Here is a 26175-nt window from a genome sequence, read left to right as displayed (position 1 = left end):
TTTATGGAGTTTTAAACGCGGCTAAACCCCTCTCTCATCTGTGTGTGTTTATGCGATCAGTGCTGGCGCATGATAATGATGAGTTAGTGTCCGAATTCACTCCTGTTTTACCACTAGTTAGTGAACTACATAGTGTCTCCCTAAATAGCGCAACACTTATGAGGGAGTATTAAGCCATTTTGGTCATAGCCATAGTTTTATTAAGCTCATTAGCACCACCTACCTACATTGCTGCACGTACCTGAGAAAGAGATCGATTCCCTTTTTCATCATGCCAAAAATGAAAACTATAAATCGGATTCTTTTGGCAGTACTTATTAGTCTGTCGGCAATTGCATTGCCGACACTTGCTGCTCTTCCTAACACGTCTGATACCATTTGTATGCTCTCCATTTCTAAATCCGTTAACATTATGACATTTAAAAATAAACAGCTTAAAAATAAACAAGACTCTACCACTGGTGTTTCTCAAGTATAACATAATAATAATAATAATAATAATAATAATAATAATAATAATACAATTCTTCTTCTTCTTCTTCTTCTTCTTCTTCTTACGCCTGAATGTATCAGTTAAGGACAAGCTGAAAATTACTGTTACACAGTAATGGTTTTAAGTGTATTTCTTAATAAAATAATAATTTGCTAACACGCTTTATCATAGTAATAATAATAATTTCTCACCTCATGAGCTGTTACTTTAGAGCAATGGATTATATATAATCATAAATGGGGAACCGAAAGTTGGTTCTGGATAAGGCACTACATGAACAATGTGTGGTGTCTTTACATTTCATCATGAAAATACAATTATAAATCTTTAGAACAATTAATAAAGAAGATTAACAATTATTAAATCAAATTGAATTTATCAATCCAAGTGATTTTCCTTAACCCTTTTATCTTCTCTTTATTTTCTCTTAGATAAAGTCACCACGTTTCAAATGAAAAAAACTGAGAAATCACTTACGCCCTCTTTCTCCAAGCAGTTCAGCCATAAGTTCAGCCCTCTGAGTTTGTGAAGTAAGTCTTTCTTCAGTTAAAATAAAAGCCCCAAGTGCTTCAATTGTCTGCTGTGTAAAATGCCTTTTAATAAATCAAGAATAGGGAAGAGCACTCTCCCGGCAGCAGAGAAAGGTTATATATTTTGTTAAACTACATATTCATGAGATTTTCTGTGATAGATAATATATTTATTGTTGCAGAGTAACAGCTCATGAGGTGAAAAATTAGGTTTGTAAATCAGTAATCATTATAACAGTGCTTGTCTGTGAAAGGCTGATAATTTTATATATTTTTTATTTTATTTACTATTTTATTATATTTTCACATTCATATTTTTGCTACATTGTATAACAACACTACTACTACTACTACTACTACTAATTATTATTATTAGTAGTATTATTATTATTATTATATGATAATAATAAGAATAATTGGTTTATTAAAATTGTTTATGACATTTAAAATATACAACTCAACTAAATGTATCAGTTAAGGACAAGCTGGAAACTCTATTACGCTGATCTACTCCATATTAGAAATGGGGTCACCAGTTTGGTAGAAACTTTAAATAACATCGCTAGGAGGCTTAACATTGTTTTAGTATTCACAGATGAAATAATTAACTCATTTAATTTTATTGAGTCACATCATATTAAAAAAAACATTTTAAAGGCTGTCCTTCAATGTGAAACTCATTTACAATAATAGGCTGCCTGACTGGTGAGTTTTTGTGTGTACTTAATGTTTTGGCTGCTCTGGCGTACTGTCGTCATATAAATGAGTGATATTTGTTGAATGCCTGTACTTGTAGGAAAATTAAGCATTGATTGCTGGGTATATTATATATTTTTGTGGTTTGTAGCTGTATTTGTGGGCTGTTTATGTGTATTAAATTCATGTAACTCAGGCAACACAGAGAATATGTATTGTAATGTTTATCTATATGTTGCTTCATGGCTGCTTCAATGTGGTGTGGCATGGAGGCAATCAGCCTGTGGCACTGCTGAGGCATTATGGAGGCCCGTTTGCACACTCCGTTTTTATTGTGGTTTCACTCTGTTTTATTGTGGCCGTTACGCACTTTTCTTACTGCTTTTGTCAGAAACTAGTCGAGATCTTGCTTCTCTGTGTTACTGAAGTAGTGCTTTATTCACAAGCTCTGTTTTTGTTCAGTCCTGAATTTTATGTCTTTCTCCCCCTCAGATTGAGAACAGGTTAGACTGTGCGCGCACCTACATTCCACCACGTAGGTAATTCATTGTATAAACACATTAGATTAAAAGGGCGGGTACCAACATATGTATTTTTGTATTATAAGACTAGTGTAGCTAGACAGGTTTTTGTTTGTTTATTCCTTTTCTTTTGGGTAGTTAGGCTAGTGTCTTAAAAGAGCTTAGTGTGATTTTGTTTTGTTCTGTTCTTTTCTTTGGTACCGTTCATCTTCTCTTTCTGAGGTGAGGTTAATCCAAATCATGTCTGTCTCTGATGTTTCCCCTGTTTGTTGCTGCATAAATGTAAAGTAAAGAAAAGCCTAAATAAATCTAAATTACTTGTTCTGCTTTAAGCTGCCTGCTCTCCAGTCAATTCACTCCTTAGATACCAGTTTCAAGTTCCACCTTAAGCGATCCATATCTTAATAATGTTACTGGTTCCGCTCTACACCCCTAGACCATGGCCTATTAAGTATTGGGACAGTAACACAGGCCAATTGAGCACAGTAATACCATGGTCAGTAAACCATTTACCAGTGGTTTTGGCACTGTGAGCAGGTGCCAGATCGTGCTGAAAAATGAAATCTTCATCTCCCTAAAGCTTTTCAGCAGATGCAGAACAATGTTAAAAGAAAGTTACGAGGCATAATTAAAACAATATACAAGTAATGACAATGGCAATACAAAAATAAAGTACTAAGTTTTATTTACTACAGTTTTATGTATTTCTGACTAGATTATATAGATTATATTTTCAAAGATGCTGGGTTTCACCTCATTTGCTGATTTATAGGTCAAGAAAGAAATCACACAGTGTTGTACGGAGGCGAGTCATCCTCTGCTGGTTCATGTTATACCCTAACAAAGAAACCAAGATCAGGGATGAGTTTGCCAGTCATTTGTACTGGTCCTAATAATATGCAAAAAAAATAGTATTAGTTGCATTATTAACATGTGGAAGGCTAAGAAGTAAAGTAATCTATATAAATAACTACACATTACATGACTAGGTGATGACGTGTGTGTGTGTGCATCAACATCTTATACGTAGACGCTGCATAACCTGCCTCCTGGCGTGTCAGCATGGCTGCCATATTGGCGGAGGCAACTCTGCGCTCCCAGTGCATTAATTTACACTGAGGAAGGTGATTAATACACCCATAATAATCACAACTCTACCAATTTTTACCCGATTTACACGGTTTTGTTTGTTACAAACAGCAGAGATGGAGTAATGATTCAGGACGCTGTTATACATTAGAAATACCTGCTTTCATGCTGAAATACTTTGTTTTATGCTTTTTAACAAAGACAGACATATGGAATGGCACCTTAATAAGTGTATAAATTAATGAATTTTATGTAGGAGTTATTTATGTATCTTTACAATTTGTTTATTTTGACACTTTCCACTTACAGTGGTGTGAAAAAGTGTCTGCCCGCTTCCTGATTTCCTGATTTTTTGCATGTTTGTCGCACTTAAATGTTTCGGAACATCAAACCAATTTAACTGTTAGTCAAAGACAACACAGGTAAACACAAAATGATATTTTCAAATGAAGGTTTTTATTATTAAGGAAGAAAAAAAATCCAAACCTACATGGCCCTGTGTGAAAAAGTGATTGCCCCCTTGTTAAAACATACCGTCACTGTGGTTTCTGACACATGAGTACACTGTCTCTAGCCACACCCAGGCCTAAAAATTGCCACGCCTGTTCTCAATCAAGACATCACTTACATAGGACCTGCCTGACAAAGTAAAGTCCACCAAAAGATCCTTAAAAGCTACACATCATGCCGAGATCCAAAGAAATTCAGGAACAATTGAGAAAGAAGGTAATTGAGATCTATCAGTCTGGAATGGGTTATAGAGCCATTTCCAAAGCTTTGGGAATCCAGCGAACCACAGTCAGAGCCATTGTCCACAAATGGCAAAGACATGGATCAGTGGAGAACCTTCCCAGGAGTGGCCAGACGCCCAAAATTACCGCAAGAGTGCAGCGACAACTCATCCAAGAGGTCACAAAAGACCCCACAACAACATCCAACAAGAACTGCAGCCCTCACTTGCCTCAGTTAAGGTCAGTGTTCATGCCTCCACCATCAGAAAGAGACTGAGCAAAAATGGACGAAAAACCACTGCTGAGCAAAAAAAAACATTAAAGCTCGTCTCAATTTTTCCAGAACACATCTTGATTATCCCCAAGACTTGGGAAAACGTTCTGTGGACCGATGAGACAAAGGTGTGTGTCCAAGTACATGTGGCGTAAAAGAAACACTGCATTCCAGAAAAAGAACATTATAGCAACAGAAAAATATGGTGGCGGTAGTGTGATGCTCTGGGGACTTGCTGTGATAAATGGAACTATGAATTCTGCTGTCTACCAAAAGATCCTGAAGGAGAATATCGACCTGAAATAAATCTGAAATAAATGATAGTATTAATCACAAATAGGTCTTACCACAGGTCCCCTTATGTAGTGGCATTACATAATCCCCCCCCCCAGCTGGAGGCTACCGGGGAATAGCACCAAAGTATCGCTTCAAATTTGCCACATTTACAACGTCCTGTTGATCCCCAGGACGCAATCCCATGACTGCATAATTCACTGGACCAAGCTTCTTCTCCACTTTGACAGGCCCCATCCACTTAGGAGCTAATTTAGCAGAGAAATTTTCAGAAGCTTTAGAGATATGATGGGCACGCACCCAGACCAAATCTCCCTCTTGAAAGTGCACATCTTTCCTTCGGGTATTATAATACCTGGCTTGTCTGAGGTGTGCCGCATGAGCTGAGCATCTCACCTTCTCGTTGAGCTGGTGTTGTCTCTCAACAAGGGAATATGAGGGATGGTTTGGCATCACAGCCTGATGGTAAATAAATCTCTCCAAAGGACCCTTCAGGGTTCTACCTAGTGCCAGCTCATCAGGAGTGTTCTTTGTGGTTTCATGTCTGGCATTGTTAATGGCGAACCTGAATTCACACAGCCACCTATCCCAGTCTTGGTGGTTTTCCTTCACATATGAGGCCATCATTGTCTTCAAAACTTTGTTGACCCGTTCTGTAAGATTGGTCTGAGGATGGTAACTAGTTGTAAGTTTCTGGGTTACTCCCCAGATTTTACACAGGTCTGACATCAGTTGGCTAAGAAATTGAGGACCCCGATCAGATAAGACATATTTTGGCACACCCCACCTGGTGAAGATCTCTTCTCTCAGGATTCTGCAGAGACGATGCCCTCTGCTGTCACGTAAAGGGTACAGTTCAATCCACTTGGTAAAGTAGTCCACAATCACAAACAGGTAGACGTTGCCCTTCTTACTCTTTGGAAATGGACCCATGAGATCCATTCCAAGCATATAGCCCGGCTCTTTGATCTCTGTGCTCTGAAGGTACCCAGAGGGTTTGGTATTTGAGGGCTTTTAAAAAATGCTGACACAGCATTAAAACTACAGGATATTTTTGATACCCTATGTTACCCTCTTAGATAATGCTACCAACATTAAAAAAGTAGGATCTTTTGATAGTCTAAAAACCATTTCAGTGTTAAGTAGTAATATTGAGCTACATTCTTTAACTGTATACCAGCAAGTTATACTTACATATGGAGAGGAATTAGTACCAAATTGAAAAGCAGTCACTACACTACAGTCCCTTTTCACAGTAAAAAGCAAAGTGACAGTATACATGGATTTACATTTTAAAAGCAAATTGCTGTTTTTGTTTAATTCAATACATGAGACTTTATAATGCAATCAGTTCAACTGTTTTTTTTTCATTGTTAGCCCCCCAAGGATGCATCGTTCAGTGGCTGCGACATATACAACATGCATAACATAATTTTTTTTAATGAATATTCATTTCATTATATACATGGATATATTTCAGCAAGTATGTTTAGTGAAATTGTATTTATTTAGAATAATATTGTTGAAAACATACGGGGGCACTGGGAGGAGGGTATTAAACGTCCTGAGGTATGAGCTCTTGATGCTTAAAAAGTAGTAAAAACATGCAATGGAAACTGACAGGTTAAATCTCTGAGACAACTTTTCGTATCCTTCCCCTGAACAACTATGTTGAACAATCTTTGTTTTTAGATCATTTGAGAGTTGTTTTGATGAGTCCATGATGCCACACAGAGGAGATTCAAATAGGAGAACAACTTGCAATCGGCCACCTTAAATACCTTTTCTCATGACTGGATAAACCTGGCTATGAAGTTCAAAGCTCAGTGATGTTAACAAACCAATTTTGTGCTTCAGTAAGTTAGTAAAAAGTAGTGAAATTATATAATTATTATATTTTTTAAAAATGGCGCCCTCTTTTGGATGCTCCATGCTGCTGACATAAGGACAGCTTATTAGCTGTAATATATGGCAATATCCAATAATTTAGGGGTATTTAAGCAGGTTTAATGTGGTGTCTTGCTGCACTCTAGTGGTCATTTGGTGAAACTACTCCAGGTTCTTAATAAAAAAAAATACTGAAAAGTACTGACTACAAAATGTTACATATCAAATTTTCCTTTGGTGTACCATTATTACATGGGCCATATATGATAATTGCCAAGGTTGAGCTTGATAGCTTGTATATAGTTCAGGAGAAACAGTAATCTAATATTGGCTCCGCCCCCTCTGGTGTGTGTCTACATGAACTGACAGGGTATCTGAGAATCATGTTATGATCAAAGGTCTGAAGTGGCATGGATGTCAGGTTAAGCATTCAAAAGTTACAGGTCTAATTTGCATATTGTGGCCATATTGTTTACAAATTTAAAAATTTATTAAATAATTATTGAGGCTTATGTTCTTATGCTGAGCTGTTTCACACCAAACATGTCATGATTGTCAATGAGTTCTCAAACATAGGTTTAGCATATTATGCACAATTTACAAAAAACCTAAGTTGGTGGAGCATAAACAAGAATGACCAAGGTGGCTGACCAGCATTATCAAGAAGGATAAAGATGTTCAACCAGCAAGATCAGCATGATTAACTTTGCCATAGTGTTCAGCAGGGCTTTTTCATAACAAACAAACTGCTACAGAGTTCATTTGGGACCAGAACAAGACCATTTTGTCTCAAAGGTCTTGGTGTGGTTGTTGTGATTACTGTATTTCACACACACTGCACCAGGCATAAAAATTAACCAGAATCCAAATTAACCAGACCAAAAAGTGCAGGCCGGATTGAGGGCTTTTACCAGTCAAGCACCAGATATGAAGAGCAAAAGGGATCTTATTGTCAAGGTTCTCTCCAGTTTGCCAGTGACTGTGCTGAAGTAGATACCCTCTCCTCTGGGGGAAAGTGTGCAGCCCTTCTCTCTTACCAGAGCTGAAACTTCTCACAATCTGCATTATCAAGACATTTACACAACATACTTCAACAATGGGTAAAATGCATGAATTGCAAATATTTATTTGAGAACAGAAAAGATTAAAAACTAAAAACTAATAAAATGACTAAAAAAATGATCTTGGTTGGATGGAAGGAGGATGACAAAATTAAAATATGATCGTGCACTCGTGGTCTTCACGTTCCAAATCTATAAAAAAATTAAATGCAAAATATTAAAAATTTTCATGCATTACATTATGTTACTCATTTCTTATTTCCAGTTAAAATATGTACTGATTTACAACTTTGCATTATAGTCTTGTTATCGGAATTAACCAGACAAATCACTCCACCAACTAACAACGGCCATGCACCACCACCCACAGAATCGAGAAAAAGCCATCAGTCTGTCAATCCTTTCCGTGTCCGGGCCGGGTGAGGTTCCCCGTGTTGAGTCAAATTAAGCCGCAGGCTCCACTCCTGGTGGTGCCCTTCCGTCAATTCCTTTAAGTTTCAGTTTTGCAACCATACTCCCCCCGGAACCCAAAGACTCTGGTTTCCCCACACGCTGCCCGGCGGGTCATGGGAATAACGCCGCCAGCCCACTCCCGAAGTCCAACTACAAGCTTTTTAACTGCAGCAAATTTAATATACGCTATTGGAGCTGGAATTACCGCGGCTGCTGGCACCAGACTTGCCCTCCAATGGGTCCTCACCCATGTGTTTAGGATCATTCCGATTACAGGGCCTCGAAAGAGACCTGCATCGTTATTTTTCGTCACTACCTCACCGTGTCGGTAATGGGTAATTTGCGCGCCTGCTGCCTTCCTTGGATGTGGTAGCCATTTCTCAGGCTTGTATTGTATTGTATTGTCAATACAAACCATTATAAAAGATTAGTTTGATCTATTCTTAGTGAAGTGAATTGTGTTTATACGCTTCTCCTACAATATTTAAAAATATATGGTTTTAATGGTTGTTAGTGCAACGCCATTTGTAAAATACCATACCTTCTCCATTTCGTGAAGCCATAAGCATGGATGATGTGGTGGCCATCAGGAACTCTGAACACACAAATACCATTGTTTCAAAACGTAAACTCGTACATTAAACCATTTATAAACAGTAGGGAAGGGCAATTTACTATTACTCCAGTGCTGTAAATATAAATATTTGCTATAAGCTCCCCCTCATGGACAGCTGCACACATGCATTTATAGGCAGGCTGCATCTGAATGGTGTGGCACAGTAATATTAGAAGATTTTACTCAAAATGTCGCCAAAGCTTACACATTTTCATTGAGTTACGTAGTGCAGTAGCAGTATTTCTGCGTTTCAGTAATATGAACATTGTTGTTTTATTCTACAAACTACAGACAACATTTTCCTCAAATTCCAAATAAAAATATTGTCATTTAGAGCATTTATTTGCAGAGCTTTCAGACTTCATATTGATCAGACCTTAAAATGTGGTTCAGAAATCAATTTTTGGTGGAATAACCCTGGTTTTTAATCACAGTTTTCATGCATCTTGGCATGTTCTCCTTCACCAGTCTTTAGTATAACTTCTTCAAGATAACTTTATCTTCAAGAGCCTGAGCCCTGGCTATCAGACTGGTGATATTATCCTCTGCAGCAGATACCCGGACCTCCGCCTCACCGACCCGCTCGGCACATTCATTAACATCTCTTTTCACATTCTCTATTGCTGACAGAATACCGTCTAATTTGGAGGAGAAATCAGACTTTAAGCTTGCGATTGCAGCCAATATTGCGTCTGAGCCAATTTCAACCGTCTTTTCCTTCTCATTCGACTCACAATTATCCTCCTCCATTACCTGGTCTGTTCCCGTGTTAGCCCCGCCATTGTCACCGCTAGCTTTAGCGCTCACCTTAGAAGTGAAGTCAGATAACTTCGACTGGGTCGGCTTACTAGTCATTTTACTTGACTTCCTTTGTGAAAGAGGCATCATTGCTGACTTAAGATGTTGTTCAGTGTCTCATATAACGAGTATTTTCCAGGATTTTACAGAAAGGTAGCGGAGCCGAGGCGAGCACGTCATTACCGGAACCTTGCATGATGTTGATTTAACCAGTCAACCAGTGCAAAAGCTACATGCACAATTCTGAACATACACATACACAATTCTGTTTTTTAAATTAATCAGGTTGTACTTTAGATTCTCTATTAATTTTGTGCATGTTATGTCCTGTTAACTACAAACATGGGTGCATTCTTAATAAAATACTGTTTAAAGGCTTTATATGTAAATAACAAATACTAAATATTAGCAGTAAAATTGTGTACCAATAATGTCTTAATTGTCTTAATACCTTAATTTTGCCTCCTGTGGCCAGCACCTCTGCATCACATGCACGTCGTCCATCATCATGCAGCTATCCTGCGCCTGGCAATCCTGCGGAACAGATATTCTGCAGTTAGGAAGGAATTTACAACCAGTACCAGACTCTGCCTGTTGAAGACGACTCTGACTACAGACGTGCACTTGGAGCCAAGGCGACGCTTCAGGGGCTGCAAAGCCGGAGCTAAACTAAAGGCTAAACAATGGGAGAACAGCTGGAAATACAAGCCTTGTATACTGACAGTGGTGATGGGGAACGTGAACTCGCTGGTGAACAAGACGTACGAGCTCGCAGCATTAGTGAGGAATTGTCTGCAGGAGCTAAGCAAAGAAATCCCCCCTCCCCCCCTCCGAAAAACGGGTGAATTTTGAATTATCTTTCTGCCTACGTAGGCAGAAACTCACAGACCAGCCCACCTTGGCTCGAGAAACTCCCAGAGGCGGAGCTGAAGCGACGCAACATCACCGCTCATCAGTTAGGAGGTGGGAGGCAGTGAGCGGCAGAGCGGCGGAGGGGCGTCGCAGTGCTCCTAGCCAATCAGAGGAGAGATATCTGCATGCTGTTTGCATGTATGAATATTCATTAGCAAAGCTGGAATCCGGTCATTTTGGACACACCCCTAAAACAGTCCATTAAAAAAGAGCTATACAGAGACACCTGAGCACTTTTTTTTTACAAAAACGAACACGAAGGCTCTATAAACATAATGCACACAACAATTATTACTACAGTCCACACACTGCTTTCAATAAGCAAACGTTTAATACTACAACATTACCACATACACTACAACACATTTAACAGACAATTGTGAGTGTACATTTTGTACAGTCAGTGTTGATTTAACATTGGGTAATTTGCTGTAAAACATATCTAAAGTTAGGTTAAATAAACAGTTAAGTTACTTACTCAAATCCTCGAACTGCTGCATTTCTTTTTCCGGTGAAGAGGGCCTCATTGGCCACCCTCCACCGGATCAGCTCCCTGGTGTCCTCATCACTCCCTGCAATATAAAACTTTAGCTTTAAATGGAATGGCAAATGTGACAATATTGTAGCAGGGTTACAACAATAATAAATATTTAGCATCAATTACCTCAAAGCAAGATTTATTTCTTTTAAAAGTATAGTTTTGGCTTATTACTAGCTACTAAGGTGAACCACCAACTTCATCACAATTGTATGACAGCTAAGCTAGGCAGCCAAGATGTAAACTAAAATGAAAATGCTAAAATAGCCAGCTAGATTAGCCATTCAACTTTATTTAACATTACGTTATATAGCTAACTACCTAACTAGTTAAACAACGTAACCTGCAAACCACTTACAAGTACATTTGTAGCCAAATTAACTCAGCAATACTTTAAATTACAGAAAGACAGTTCAGGAAACTAGCTAACCTAGATACTTCAGAATGAGCCATTAAGCCACGTTGAACGGTGTGCTAGCGAGATTAATAGAGGTACTAAAACACAAAATTCAAAACTACATTCAGAAGAGAACAAACAAATCTAGTTAGCGTTAGCTAGCTAACACCAGCTGTAGCTAATCCCGCACGTTTAGCCCACACAACCGCTCAACTTACTCGACTCTGTGATCCTAGGTAACTGAAATAGCGCTACATTTCTTTACTAACAATACAACATTAAGCTAGCTAGGTTAGCTTGGCTGGCTAACTAGTTAGCGAGCGAGCTAGCATGACTATCTTAGCGCGTACTGACGGTAGCCTTAAACACTTGCAAGTTAGCGTTAGCGAAGTTAATAAATTAAAAATCAAATAAAATATGCGTATCATTCTTCACAAAATTACTCATAACGTTACTTTGGGTACTTAAGTGGTGATATTTTCTATTATTCCGATTACATTCTACTTAAACTTGTAAAGACCCGCGTCACCGCTGTCCGCCATCTTCAACCTCTGCTTCGCTTCCGCCGCCCCCCTTGGAACTCTGGGAAATATGAGCGGGTGAAGTGTGCAGGGCTTGCATACTTCAAAATCTGTCCCGGTGCAGTATGTCATCCGGGAACTTTTCGCGTACCTAAACTCGCATACTGCGCATTCGGACACACTACCCCATCTCGCATACTGCTTTTGCATACTGTTTAGTATGGAAGTATGCGATTTCGGACGCAGTCAGACACTAAAACGCCGCTTTTTACGCTGTTGCACTGAGACGGCGCGCCAAAAGGGTCGAAAAACGCCGTGGGAAACGGCGTCTTCTGTGCTTTTAGCGGCGTTTTTAACGGCGTCGTGAAATCATACGGCGTATATTACGGCGTCTTGAAATCATACGGCGTATATTACGGCGTAAAACCCACACAGAACGGCGTATTTTACGCCGTTCTTTTCGATAAAAGGCGTCTGGTCCAGGCGTTTTTTGGGCCTTTTGGCGTTTCATAGTATACGGCTCGAGAGCGCGTTTGTGCGCAGACCTCTCTCACCATGGCTCCGGCGAATGTCATAATAAAAGTCTTCCGTGATTATTATTACTATTATTCTATTACATCAAATTTAATGTTATATAGAATGTACTATCACATTATATTATATTATATTATATAAAAGTCTACAGGGAGACCTCATTCAACACAGCTCAATTTCTCTGCCGAATGCCAGAAAAAAAGTCCTCCGTGATTAAAAAGCTCATGGATGTCAATAAATATATTATTCAACAATTAATGGTTATTTATATTTCTTAAATGTCAATATAATAAAATACGTGTAGTGTGTATGTATTTATAATATTATTGGCTATGAATAAACAACTGCCTTTATTATTTAGATCTTTACTATTTTATAATTTGAAAAAATCGCTACTAAGCAACAGACAGACGCAGAAACGGAGCGGACAGTGAGCCATCATGGTTGCCAGATTGTTAGTGTAATTCAGATAAAACCAATTCACTGGGTAAAAAACGTGTTTTAAATCCGCCAAAATCCTGAGAAAACCACCCAAACAGCTGATGTTCGTCATATTAACAATATTACAGGGTTTATTCCAACATGACCTTAACTAAAATACCTTCAATATGTGACGAATCACTGATTACAAAAAAAATATCTTTAAATTAGTTTATCTGCATGCTTGTATTATGTGTTTTTTGCCTTGTATCACAGGACACACGAACCAAAAAAGTAAATACAGTACATAAACATAACCTTGCAGCGTTTCCTACAGACAATTTCAGACACAACTCGACATTTGGCATGAAACCACCCAATCTGGCAACACTGCGAGCCGGTGTACGCTGTTAATTTCAGTTTTTCTTCATGTAGTTCAATAATATTAATATTTTGATCAGCGCAAATATAACAGGCATATAAATTACTTCATGATCAGCTCAGAGCTTCACTATCTTTAATTCAGAGCTCAGTTGCTTTATGGAGTTTTAAACGCGGCTAAACCCCTCTCTCATCTGTGTGTGTTTATGCGATCAGTGCTGGCGCATGATAATGATGAGTTAGTGTCCGAATTCACTCCTGTTTTACCACTAGTTAGTGAACTACATAGTGTCTCCCTAAATAGCGCAACACTTATGAGGGAGTATTAAGCCATTTTGGTCATAGCCATAGTTTTATTAAGCTCATTAGCACCACCTACCTACATTGCTGCACGTACCTGAGAAAGAGATCGATTCCCTTTTTCATCATGCCAAAAATGAAGACTACAAATCGAATTTTTTTGGCAGCACTTATAAGTCTGTCGGCAATTGCATTGCCGACACTTGCTGCTCTTCCTAATACGTCTGATACCATTTGTATGCTCTCCATTTCTAAAATCCGTTAACATTATGACATTTAAAAATAAACAAGACGGACTTCCGGTTCTGACACCGCATGGAGCGGACGTGAGTTAGAGTTCCCTCCGGCCTATAATCCAGTCTGCGTCCCCGCCGTCTCCTGAGGCAGTAGCCCCACCTGGAGCTAGTGCTGCTCTGCTTGTCCAGGACATCGCGGCGCTGAAGTCTGAACTGATTCCAAGACTGCCCGTGTGCAACAGGGGCTTCACAGTGCATGTGCACTGTCATGCCCCGGAAATGCACTCTCAAGCGCCAAACCTTCCGTGGCCAATGAAATTAGGTGTGGGCGTGGTAAATTCCGTGGCCAATGAAATTTAGTCTAGATGGAAACAGGGGTCCACGAGCACATAGTGGATTTTTTTTTTCGCCACCTGTTTTTTTCTTAATCTTTGGAGTGTCTATTTTAAGATTCTGACAGGTAACAGGATGAAATAATTTCCCATGACATTTATGCATCTATGCTGATTCTGAACCGGAAAAAAATATGAAGAAAATGGCATAGCTCCTTGAGTTAACAACCTATACAGACAAATGAGCCACTTTTCCATACAATTCTGGGCCAAGGAATTTAACGAAATGGTTATTAAGTTTTTTACAAATTTGGGACAAAAATATAAAACAAATAGCAAAAAAATGTAAATTTGCCTGTATGTTTTCACATTATACTAAAATCCTGTGCATTAAATAAAAACATCTTGGGGTTTTTCTTAATCTTTGAAGTCTACTTTAAGATTATGACAAGTCACAGGACAAAAAATGTCCTGTGGGGCTTATTTTTAACCCTTTACTACACCTATCCCAAATCCGAACCTAAAAAAATATGAAGAAACTGGCATAGCTCCTTCAGTTAAAAACCTATACAGTCAAATGAGCACACTTTTCCATACAATTCTGGGCCAAGGAATTCCATAGAATGGTTGTTTTTAAGTTTTTTTTTTAACATTTTGACTCAATTCTTGGAAAAAGTGGATCTCTGAAGCCTGAACCCTTAACAAAATGTACAATTTTTAGCACATGCACTGCCCAGCCCCGGAAATGCACTCTCAAGCTCTTTTTTTTACACTTTTACGCTTCTGAAGATTTATAAAAGAGTTTTTTAAATCCATAGTGTGTTTTGCGATTTTACAAATGGCAACAGACATGACAACAGCTAGCAAGTGTAAATGATGAGTGTAGTTTGTGCGCATTGTATCTTTTAATAAGCAAATAAGAGATCAATACATCCAGAGAGCAGTAGAGCTATTAATATTAATTAAGCATAGGCGTAGGAACCGGGGGGGATGGGTGGGACATGTCCCACCCAATATTAGAAACAGGTGTATTTGTCCCCCCCAAAAATGATATCAGTTCGCTCAGGTCAGCTGTACTATTAATGAGGAGACAGACCGGACCAATCACGGAGCCGGTTCAGGTATTAAGTCACGCCTCTCAGTAGAAACAGCCAATCAGCTTGCTGGTTTTGCGGCGCGCGGAGCAGATGCAGTTTGCTGTTGGGGAAGCCCCGCCCCCTCGCTGTGAGATTTAGCAGCGGGATCGGGACGCAGCAGCTTCAGCTGATTTTAAAACAGATATGGATATACGGAGATTTTTCTAAAAGAAAGGTAACGATAGGCTAACCACTTCAACTGTGATGATATGTTTCTGATAGCTGGTTAAAAATACACGTCTCTGAATCAGCACACAGTTTAAACCCACTGTGATTAATAAACTGCAGCTGTGTTAGTGTGTAAGCTTATCTTTGGAATTAGCTAGATTGGGAGTCAGGGTTAAAGGAAAAAAATAAAATATATATGTAATGTTTCCCTGTACCTGATCAGCTAATCACTTTAATTTTCAAACTGTTTATTCATTTAGGATTACAGGACTTACTGTGAGCTATAATGAACGAAAATTGATTTAACTAACTAGTTATCTAGAAGCTGGATGTAGATGATCGCCAGAATTTCGTACAGTAAGTTGGTAGTTTAAAGCAGTTACTTAACCCCGATCGCTTCCCTAAACTAGTGTTTTCCACCTGATCAGCTAATAAACAGTCATTTACTGAGTTTACCTGTTAAAATCCTTTAGCCCCCTATGGAGCCTAAATTAATCATGTATATCCACCAGAGGAAGCTCTAGAATATGCAGAACAGTGTTAATATGCAGTAGAATATATAAGAACTGGGTTGAGAAACACTGCTGTAACGTGACTTCTGTTCATTTGTATTTCACAGTAAGACCACATATCCTGACGTTTATAAAAGTCTCTATGAAACGTAAAGTTACATTCTTTTACATAAAAGGACACCATCTTAAGAAGAGCTCTCAGTAGAAAAAAATAAAAGTGCAGGAGAAAATGTAAATATACAACAGAATTGACATGCCAATACATAATAATAATAATAATAATAATAATAATAATAATAATAACAATAATAATAATCTGTTATATTATTTTAAATATTAGGTGATAACTCAGACATTGCTTGCATAATTTTTCTAACAACAGTAGCTGTAATGTGGAGTAACATGTTTAGGTTGTAAAATCACCTTATAATAATAATTTACTTTTAATTAAAAGTAATTTCCACAAATGTTGTTCTAGGAAACTATTGGGTGGGCTTGGGTTCATATTGGCAAATGTGTCCCCCCCAATATCAAGCCCGCTCCTACGCCCTTGTAATTAAGCAATATGTTAAGCAATATGTTCTTGCATTTGCCATTAGGTTTTATTTGTTCATACGTCGCTAGTCGATCTGACGTCATGTTAACGGAGCTAGATGTTTTCTGGGTCGTTTCTTGAATATTTGTCATTTCCGGTAATATGTGCCTTTTAGTTTTTGTGCGTGCGTATCCTTGTATACTTGAGATGGTTGATGATCCCCAATTCAGTGGAGAACATGGTCTTTGAGTTAAATTTGGGGAAGGGGATAAATTGTTCATGAGATTTTTGAGATTTTCTTTTTTTGTTGCTGGCATTGTATTGTTTTTCATTTTTTTTCACGTTGCCCTACTAATTTAAATGGTCAATTATACACAATGTAACTTCAATTGTGGACCTAATTTAAAATTTGGCAGTTGGAATGTTAATGGTTTGAACAATATGGTTAAGCATCTAAAGGTGAATGCCCATTTGAAGCGTTTGAATTTAGACATAGCTTTTCTACAAGAAACCCATCTTATCAGGGACGACCACTCCAAGTTGAATTTTCCCGTGGGTCGGAAAAAAAATTTCACTCTACATTTCCTTCCAAATCTAGATGTGTTGCAATTTTAATTAAAAAAGGAATTCAGTTTATCCCCGATTTTGTTTGACCTTGTTTGACATGAAAGTGTTGTTGGTAAACATCTATGCCCCTAATTTTGATAATCCTAATTTTATGCAGAATCTTTTTCGTTCAATTCCTTCCTTAAATACCCATCTTTTAATTATGGGTGGAGATATTAACTGTACTATTGATCCAGGTTTGGATCACTCAAATCCACGTTCTCTCACTCCATCATCAATGTCTAAAGTAATTTCTGAGTTCATCACTGAAAATTCAATTGTCGATTCTTGGAGGTTTTACAATCCGCTAGCTAAGGGGTTTTCTTTCTACTCTCACCCGCATAATAAATTTTCACGTTTAGATTACTTTTTTGTGGACAAGTTATTGCGACTGACTATCATTCAATAGTCATTTCTGATCATGCACCTCATACTATAAATATACAGTGTACTAACCGACACACTTTCCCCTCTATTTGGAGATTCAACTCACTTTTACTGTCAAACAATGAATTCAATACATTTATTTGTGCTTCAATAGATGACTTCATTACTAATAATAAAAAAGACTCCACTTCCTGCTTCTGTGCCGTTCAGACGCTTCTCTGCTTAGCTCTGCTATCTTTCATACTTTTCTTTATTTTTAGACATTTTCGAGCTACAGTGTCTGAGCTCATTATTTAGATTAGCACTAGCACTACCATATTTTGTTTCTTATTTTATTTTTTTTCTAGTTTCTTTTGGACATTTTATAGTAGAGCCATAGGCACAGGAATTAAAAAAGTTCCTGTAGAGTACTAAAGAAGAAATCTACAAGATGCCTCCTTGTGTGGGTTCAGAGCACCTGTGCTGCCAGAACTGCTACAATCTTCTACAAAGAATGACTGTTTTGGAAACAAATTTTCGGTCATTGTTATCAGAGTTTAAGGACTGGCATTTCTGCGCTGTTCGAGGACCATCGGAGTGTGGGAGTGCTGCCAGCGGACAACGGGCGCGGATTTCAACGGAGCAGCGAGCAGTGGAGACGAACAGAACTGGACCAGCAGATCATGTGGACATTCCTAATGTGAGTACAGCTGAAAGATATTGGCAAAACCAGCAATGGGTTCGCATTGGAGCTAAACCCAAACGGCATGCCACATACAGCTCTGTAGTATCCTCCACTCCTGCTAACATATCACATCTGGCTAATGCTAATGCTAAAGCTATTGCTCGGAGATCAGAGCACAGAGCCAGAGGAAATCAGTTCCAGTCACTTAGTTTGCAAAACAGATTTGAGCCACTGCAAGACCTTAATGACTTTCCTAATACCAGCCAGTATGATACAGAAAGAACCAGAAGATTCAGCCATTCAAAACACCCCAGTAGAGCCACAGGGCTCCAGGCTGGGGCCACAGCAGACACCCTTGTTTTGGGGGATGACTCTGTTCATGGCATGAATAATCAGAAACTTATCGTTCGATGTGAGCCAAACATCACCGTTTCTGAACTGAATGAGAAGCTTCCAGCACTACTGGCTGAATACAGAACAGTGAAACGGATTATTGTTCATGTTGGAAAGAACGATACAAGGAAAGAGGAGTCTGAGGTGTTAAAAAGGGACTTTAATGATCTTTTTACCACACTGCGCAAATTCAACATTCAGACATTCATCAGTGGTCCTCTACCTGCAAGGGGCTGCAATATGTTCTCTAGGCTGTTAGCATTAAACATATGGCTTCAGAAAACCTGTAGGTCAAACGGACTGAACTTCATTGACAATTTCAATCTGTTTTTTGGGAAGAGAGTTTTTCAGGAGAGATGGACTGCACACCAACAAGAGGGGAGTCAAATTCCTGTCAGAGAACTTCATTTTTTCTCTCTGCAACTTCTCTGTTCCCACTGGTGAAGACACGTCAGCTTTAACACCAAAAGACACTGTCTGCACTACAGAGACACAACATCCTCTCCCCACAGAGACTGCGGAGTTATCGGATGGGAGCCATGTTCTGCTGTATCAGCTGCCGGAAACACCGCAACTGCATGAACACTCCACACCATCCTCCATCTCCACCTCATCATTATCATCCTCCATCTCCACCTCATCATCACCCCACCTGAACTTCCCAGCAACCATGGAGAAGCTGGTATCTGCAGGGACAAGGCTGACGCTTTCTTTGTCAGCGAGTCCTCAGGTACAGCGGAAAATCAGCACAACTTCTCCTCCACAGTCACCTACTGCCTCACGGACCCAGCAACCCCCATTCTCACCACCACTACACTCCCCAATCAAGGAGTTAGTAAAGGGGACCAAAATGAAGCCCAGTGAACATGAACATGAGAAGGAATTAAACAAACCCCCCCCCCCCCACAACCCAAAAAGAAGAGACAAGCTCCTAAACCACCGGACCGACAGCTCCGCTCTCGACTTCTTCACCAGCAGGAGCCCCTCCCACCTCCCTCCACCATAAGGGAAGAGGCCGCCACAAGTAATCCAGCAAACTGATATCTTTTGGGTCCGTGCTGCTACAATGGTGAAGTCAGCAGTACATGTTTTCAAATAAGTACGGACCCTGTGTGCCAGTTCTCTCCCCATTCCAGTTCTTATCAGAAGCAGAAAGAACAGGGAGTATAGGTCAGATAATGTGAATATATCCAACTTGCAGTATGTAAATTGTAACCCACAGGCTTTGGAACAAAACGCACAGGTTATTAAGTTAGCTCTACTAAATATCAGATCTCTTACAAACAAGTCCTATCTAATTAATGATTTTATTACAAATTATGGGCTTGATTTTCTGTTTTTAACAGAGACATGGTTAAATTCTTGTAGTGCTGAAAGTGTATTAATTGAGTCGGCTCCACCAAACTTTAACTTTTTAAATGTCTCACGTACCGGCAAGAAAGGTGGAGGTGTAGCTATGCTGTTTGATGATACTTTCCAATGCAAGCAGTTATCACTTGGTGACTTCACATCTTTTGAATATTTAGGCGCAGTTTTAAAAGGGACACCAAGAATATTACTAGTAATTGTCTATAGGCCTCCAAGGTACAATGCTGATTTTATTGATGATTTTACAGATATGCTGTATTTTATTTCTACTGAATTTGATCATTTTATTGTTGCTGGTGATTTTAACATTCACATTGACAATCCCAATGATAATTATGCCAGAGAACTCTACGATGTATTTGACTCTTTTGAACTCTCTCAGCATGTGACTGGAAGCACACACTGTCATGGTCACACTTTGGATTTGGTTATTTCGAAGGGTCTCAACATATCAGCCTCTATTAAGGATGTTGCACTGTCAGATCACTACTGTGTATTCTTTGAAATGTGGACTTCAATACACAGTGAAACCAGACAGATTAGGTACAAGAAAAGGCAGATAAATGACATGACAGCTGAACTTTTTGTGAGCAAAGTGTGCTCTGCACCATGCAAACCATCAGACTCTGTAGATACTCTGCTGGATAGTTTTAACTCAAAAACTGCTAGAGTTTTAGATGAGATTGCACCAGTTAGAGTTAAAACCATGCCATGCAAGCAGAAAGCTCCATGGAGAAATGATGCTGCAGTTCAGCTCCAAAAGAGAGAATGCAGAAAAGCTGAGCGCAGATGGCGTAAAACCAAGCTTCACATTCACAAAGAAATTTTTAAAGATAGACTGCGTGATTACAATAAAATAATGTGCACATGTAGACAATCCTACTTCTCTAGCATTATTAACAATAATATTAACAATAGCAAAGTTCTTTTCACTGTGGTTGACAGACTAACTAACTCACCTACATACATGACCCCTGAGCTAGTTTCAACTAGAGAGATGTAATGAGTTTGCTAAATTTTTTAATACTAAAATCCACAATATCAGAGAAGCCATCAGTACATCTATATCCTCCAACGAGCCCATGTGCTCTCCAAAACCATGCAAAATCATCATAGTCAGCATGTCCCAGTTTAGCACTATTAATGAAGTTTTAATTGATACAGTGAGTCACCTCAAATCATCCACTTGCAGTCTTGATACATTACCAACCAAGTTTTTAAAGAATGTTTTTTACTCAATATCAGCAGACATTCGTCAAATAGTAAATACCTCACTCATGTCGGGTGTTTTCCCAAATGCATTAAAAACAGCCGTTGTGAAGCCTCTCTTAAAAAAGAAAAATTTAGATACAAACTTATTAAACAATTACAGACCAATCTCTAATCTACCATTCATTGGAAAAATAATTGAAAAAATTGTCTTCAAGCAAGTTATGCACTTTCTGTCCACAAATAACTGTCTAGACCAATTTCAGTCAGGTTTCCGGCCCAATCATAGTACTGAGACTGCGCTAATTAAGGTTATCAATGACATTCGCTTAAACACAGACTCAGGAAAAATGTCTATTCTACTACTGCTTGATCTCAGTGCTGCTTTTGACACCATTGACCACAACATTCTCATAGATAGACTAGAGAACTGCGTTGGACTTTCTGGAACTGTCCTAAAATGGTTCAGTTCATACCTTCAAGGAAGGAAATACTTTGTGGAAATGGAAAATAATGTTTCTGAGACTGTGCCAGTGACCTGTGGTGTACCCCAGGGTTCAATTCTTGGGCCACTCTTATTTAATTTATATATGATTCCTCTGGGTGAAATTTTCTGTCTAAATCAGACCTGGAGAAACTTATCCACGCCTTTATTTCTAGTAGGATTGATTACTGTAATGAACTCCTAACTGGACTCCCAAAAAAGACCATCAAACAGCTTCAGCTGATTCAGAATGCAGCAGCTAGAGTTCTGACTAGAAGTAAAAGAAGGGAGCACATCACCCCCATCCTTAAATCCCTACACTGGATACCAGTCTGTTACAGAATAGAATTTAAGGTACTGTTACTGGTCTATAAATGCCTTAATGGTGCAGGACCAGCATATTTATCTGATGTGCTCCAGCAGTATGAGCCGAGCAGAACTCTCAGATCATCAGGAACTGGTCAGTTAGAGCTGCCTAAAGTAAAAACTAAACACGGAGAGGAAGCTTTTAGCTAGTATGCTGCTCTTAAATGGAACCAGTTAACAGAGAGTGTTAGAAGAGCCCCAACAATAAACACTTTTAAATCCAGACTAAAAACCTACATGTTTGATCAGGCCTTTAGCTCAGCTTAAAACACTGCAGCTCCGCCCACTTTTATTCTGTAACGGCACTTTTATATCATGTTTTATTCATGCTTTATTCTTTTTTTTTTAATGATTTTTAATTCCTTGTTGTTCTTTTACATGATTTTAATTTTACTTCTCTTTGTTTTAATCATGTTTGAATCAATCATGCTTTAATCTTATTTTAGTTTTTATTTCCATTTTTACTGTTATTCTTTTACATGTTTTTTTAATTTGAGTTCTCTGTGTATTTTCTAATTTGTAAAGCACTTTGAATGACCGTTGTGCATGAAAGGTGCTATATAAATAAACTTGCCTTGCCTTATATGCAGATGATTTATTGTTATATGTGACCGATCCTATCCGTAGTCTTCCTTCAGTTTTTTCACTTTTAAAGAAATTTGGTCCATACCTGCCATACCTTTTTCACTCTTCTCGCCTTTGCTTAATAAATTTAAATCAGATTTGGAGAGATGGAGATTTCTTCCCCTTTCATTGGTTGGGAGGATAAATGTAATAAAGTTGAATGTTTTACCTAGGTTTCTTTTTTGTCTCAAACAATCCCCCTATATTTACCCAAAAAGTTTTTTAAATCACTTGACCAGCTTATCTCCACATTTATATGGGATGGGAAATCACCCAGAGTGAAGAAGGCTCTTTTACAAAGATTCAAATTCGATGGTGGGCTTGCTTTTCCCTATTTTTTATATTATTATTGGTCAGCTCATATTCATAAGATGCTTTACTGGCTTCACTCTCCTGAACTATTCTGGTGTAAATTGGAGAATTGGACTTGCTTTACTTACTGCCCCGATTCCTGTTAAATGTAAAACACTTACAAATAATCCAATGGTTCTTTCATCTATTCGTATCTGTTCTCAATTTAGGTCCCATTTTAAATTTACATTAGGTTCTACAAAGATGCCCATTTTAAATAATCACTTATTTCTTCCTGGTCTAAAGGATACAGCTTTTAAATTATGGCATGGGAAAGGCATTAGGTCCTTTGTTGACCTTTATGAGGAAGGTTCCTTCTGTAGTTTCACCCAATTATCGGAAACCTTTAGCTTACCTTCCTCACATTTGTTTTGCTATTTTCAAATTAGGCACTGTACATCTTCATTATTTATAAATTTTACCCATATTCCACTGAATCAGACTTGGGAAGATCTGTTGGATTTAGATCCTTTCCAGAGGTCACTTATATCAAAGATATATTCCTACCTCATGGATATAAACATACATTCCCTTACTAAAATCAAACAGACGTGGGAGGCTGAACTGGGTTTCCAATTATCTGAGAAATGTTGGGACAGGCCAGTTAAGGGGGTGCGCTTTGTTGCACCTTGTGCCAGATTACAGTTAATTCGGTTTAAAGTACTCTTTAGAATTCATCATTCTAGATCTCAATTATCTAAATTCTATCCTGGATCAGTTATTGACGAATGTGAGAGGTGCTCCACTTCTCCATGTGATCTAACGCATATGTTTTTTTCGTGTCCCAGTATTCATAAATTTTGGTCAGATTACTCTGAGAAGTTATTGGTGCCAGTGTCGCTATTTGTCCACTCATAGCAATGTTTGGTCTTTCCTCACGGTTGCCTACAGTTTCACAGGCTCAGTCAGAGGTTATTGGTTTTTCATCATTAATAGCAAGACTCTGTATTCTTTTGCTTTGGAGGTCTTCAAAACCTCCCTCAATTTCAATATGGCTTCGTGATATGATTCATTTTCTTAAATTGGAGAAAATTTGACTCACTCTGAGAGGTAACATTTCGACATTTTATAATAAGTGGGATTCCTTTTTGACCTATTTTGAATCACTAAAATCTTTGCCATCAGATTAATCCCCCCCCCCCCTTTTTTATTTTTTTTTTATTATTATTTCTTTATTTTTAGTTTTTTGTTTGTGTGGGTTAGTGTGAGTAAATTGAGAATATGGGAGAGAGGGTAAGGGTTAAAAGACCAAGAAAAAAATAATAAGTTGAGGTTGTTTCTGTTCAGCGATTTATAATTTGCATTGTGTCTTATGGCAACGCATGTATACATTTTTTTTTATTTAGTCTTTCTTCTGTAAAGAACTCCTTACTACAATTATAATAAAAAAAAATTAAAAAATAAACAAGACTCTGCCACTGGTGTTTCTTAAGTAACTGTATCAGTTTTTTAATTTAAGTTATTTATTTTACTGTAATAATATATATTATGATAATGCGTGTTAGCAAATTATTATTTTATTAAGAAATACACTTAAAACCATTACTGTGCAATACAGTTTTCAGCTTGTCCTTAACTGATACATTCAGTCGTAATAATAATAATAAAAATAATAATATAATTCTTCTTCTTATTATTATTATTATTATTATTATTACGACTGAATGTATCAGCCCTCTGAGTTTGTGAAGTAAGTCTTTCTTCAGTTAAAATAAAAGCCCCAAGTGCTTCAATTCTCTGCTTCAATGCCTTTTAATAAATCAAAAATAGGGAAAAGCACTCTCCCGGCGGCCGAGAAAGGTTATAACCAAATTTTATGTGATAAAAAAATCAATAAATATTTTACATTTTGTAGTCAGATCATTTATTATTTGTTATTTGCCCACCCTGTTACGTCTGCCCTGTTACAAATAAGTTTTCTGTCTATAATGTAATCAAGATAATACAAATAATTTTATTTGTAAGGGAGGCCAAATCATGCATCCTTAAAAATAAACAAAATACTTATAGAATCCATTTTTATCTAAATATAACAAGTGAAATCATGTACTGCTGAGAATTCAGACACAAATTTCATAAAATATCTGTAAACAATAGATAAAAAAAATACTTCAAAGCTAAAAAGGGACATGCTGGCTCTTCATCATTAATGTGTTGTACATTTACATAAACAGTTATGCATATGTCTGTAACACAGTGGACATACTAGGTCAAAGACTTCATACAAATGTTTAAATAAATGCTACAAATTGTATGCCTGAGCTTCACCAATAAAGTAATAAAATAAAATGTATTTAAAAATGAAAATAATAAAAAAATGAATTAGTAAAATATAATAATATTTAATTTTAAAAAGGTTTAAGGTCGAAATGGCACCCAATCTCAGGAATGACCCTGGTACTCATCACCTTACAAAACTATGATTATCATTCATTGTAACTGGTGAATGAACAAAATGTTTTTGTTAAACTACATATTCATGATATTTTCTGTTATAGATAATATATTTATTGTTCCAAAGTAACAGCTTATAAGGTGAAAAATAAGGTTTGTAAATCAGTAATCATTATAACAGTGCTTGTCTGTGAAAGGCTGATAATTTTATATATATTTTTTTTACTATTTTATTATATTTTTACATTCGTATTTTTGCTACATTGTATAACAACACTACTACTACTACTACTACTACTACTAATAATAATAATAATAATAATAATAATAATAATAATATGATAATAATAAGAATAATTTGTTTATTTAAATTGTTTATAACATTTAAAATAAACAACTCAACTAAATGTATCAGTTAAGGACAAGCTGGAAACTCTATTACGCTGATCTACTCCAATTTAGAAATGGGGTCGGGGGGGGTGGCGGCACGTGACCAGGTCGGAGATGGCCGCTTAGTCTTTTCGCTCCGTCCCTACGCTTCTTTTTATTTACTTTTCACCTCGGTTTAATTTCTTTAATACAGTCTCAACATCGATGTAATTATGGCTGATACCCCTGGGGACAAAGATTTTACAATTTTTTCATCTACGCGGTCCCAGAGACTCAAAGAAAAGAAAAAGCAAGTTCCGGAATCTGCTGAGGAGGACGAAGCTAGCGACCATGCTAACACTCAAACAAACATGGCCACTCTCCTCGCTGAACTCAGATCTATCGGCTGTCGCCTGGATAATGTCGAGGGCCGTCTTCAAGATATCGCTGGCTCCGACTCCTCGGTGGAGGATTCGTTTTCCACTTTAGTGTCACGAGTTACTGCCACCGAGGGCAGACTGGAGGAAGCTGAAAACCGACTCTGGGTGGCGGAGGACTCGCTCAACAACCACGATGCCCAAGTCACTAAACTGTC

The 26175-nt window shown here is 37.9% G+C and overlaps 1 long non-coding RNA gene across 15 annotated transcripts in view; it reads right to left on the bottom strand.

Moving 5' to 3' along the window:
* LOC125799072 (uncharacterized) overlaps positions 1 to 26175 on the bottom strand; it is a 188020-nt gene that overhangs the window by 59031 nt on the left and 102814 nt on the right. For 2 of the 15 annotated variants that reach the window (XR_007437907.1, XR_007437902.1), the window contains exon 1: positions 10834 to 14544. The exons of 12 other annotated variants lie outside the window; for them this stretch is intronic. This is a non-coding gene — a long non-coding RNA (uncharacterized LOC125799072). Of the gene's footprint in view, positions 1 to 9894; positions 9978 to 10833; positions 14548 to 26175 lie in introns of those variants that run through there. One more of the 15 variants, XR_007437898.1, reaches the window with a different exon arrangement.

Source organism: Astyanax mexicanus, chromosome 2, assembly GCF_023375975.1.
Source record: "Astyanax mexicanus isolate ESR-SI-001 chromosome 2, AstMex3_surface, whole genome shotgun sequence".
Classification (NCBI taxonomy): Eukaryota; Metazoa; Chordata; class Actinopteri; order Characiformes; family Acestrorhamphidae; genus Astyanax; species Astyanax mexicanus.
Note: the sequence above shows the minus strand (reverse complement) of the source record. Positions and strands in the feature narration are given on the sequence as shown.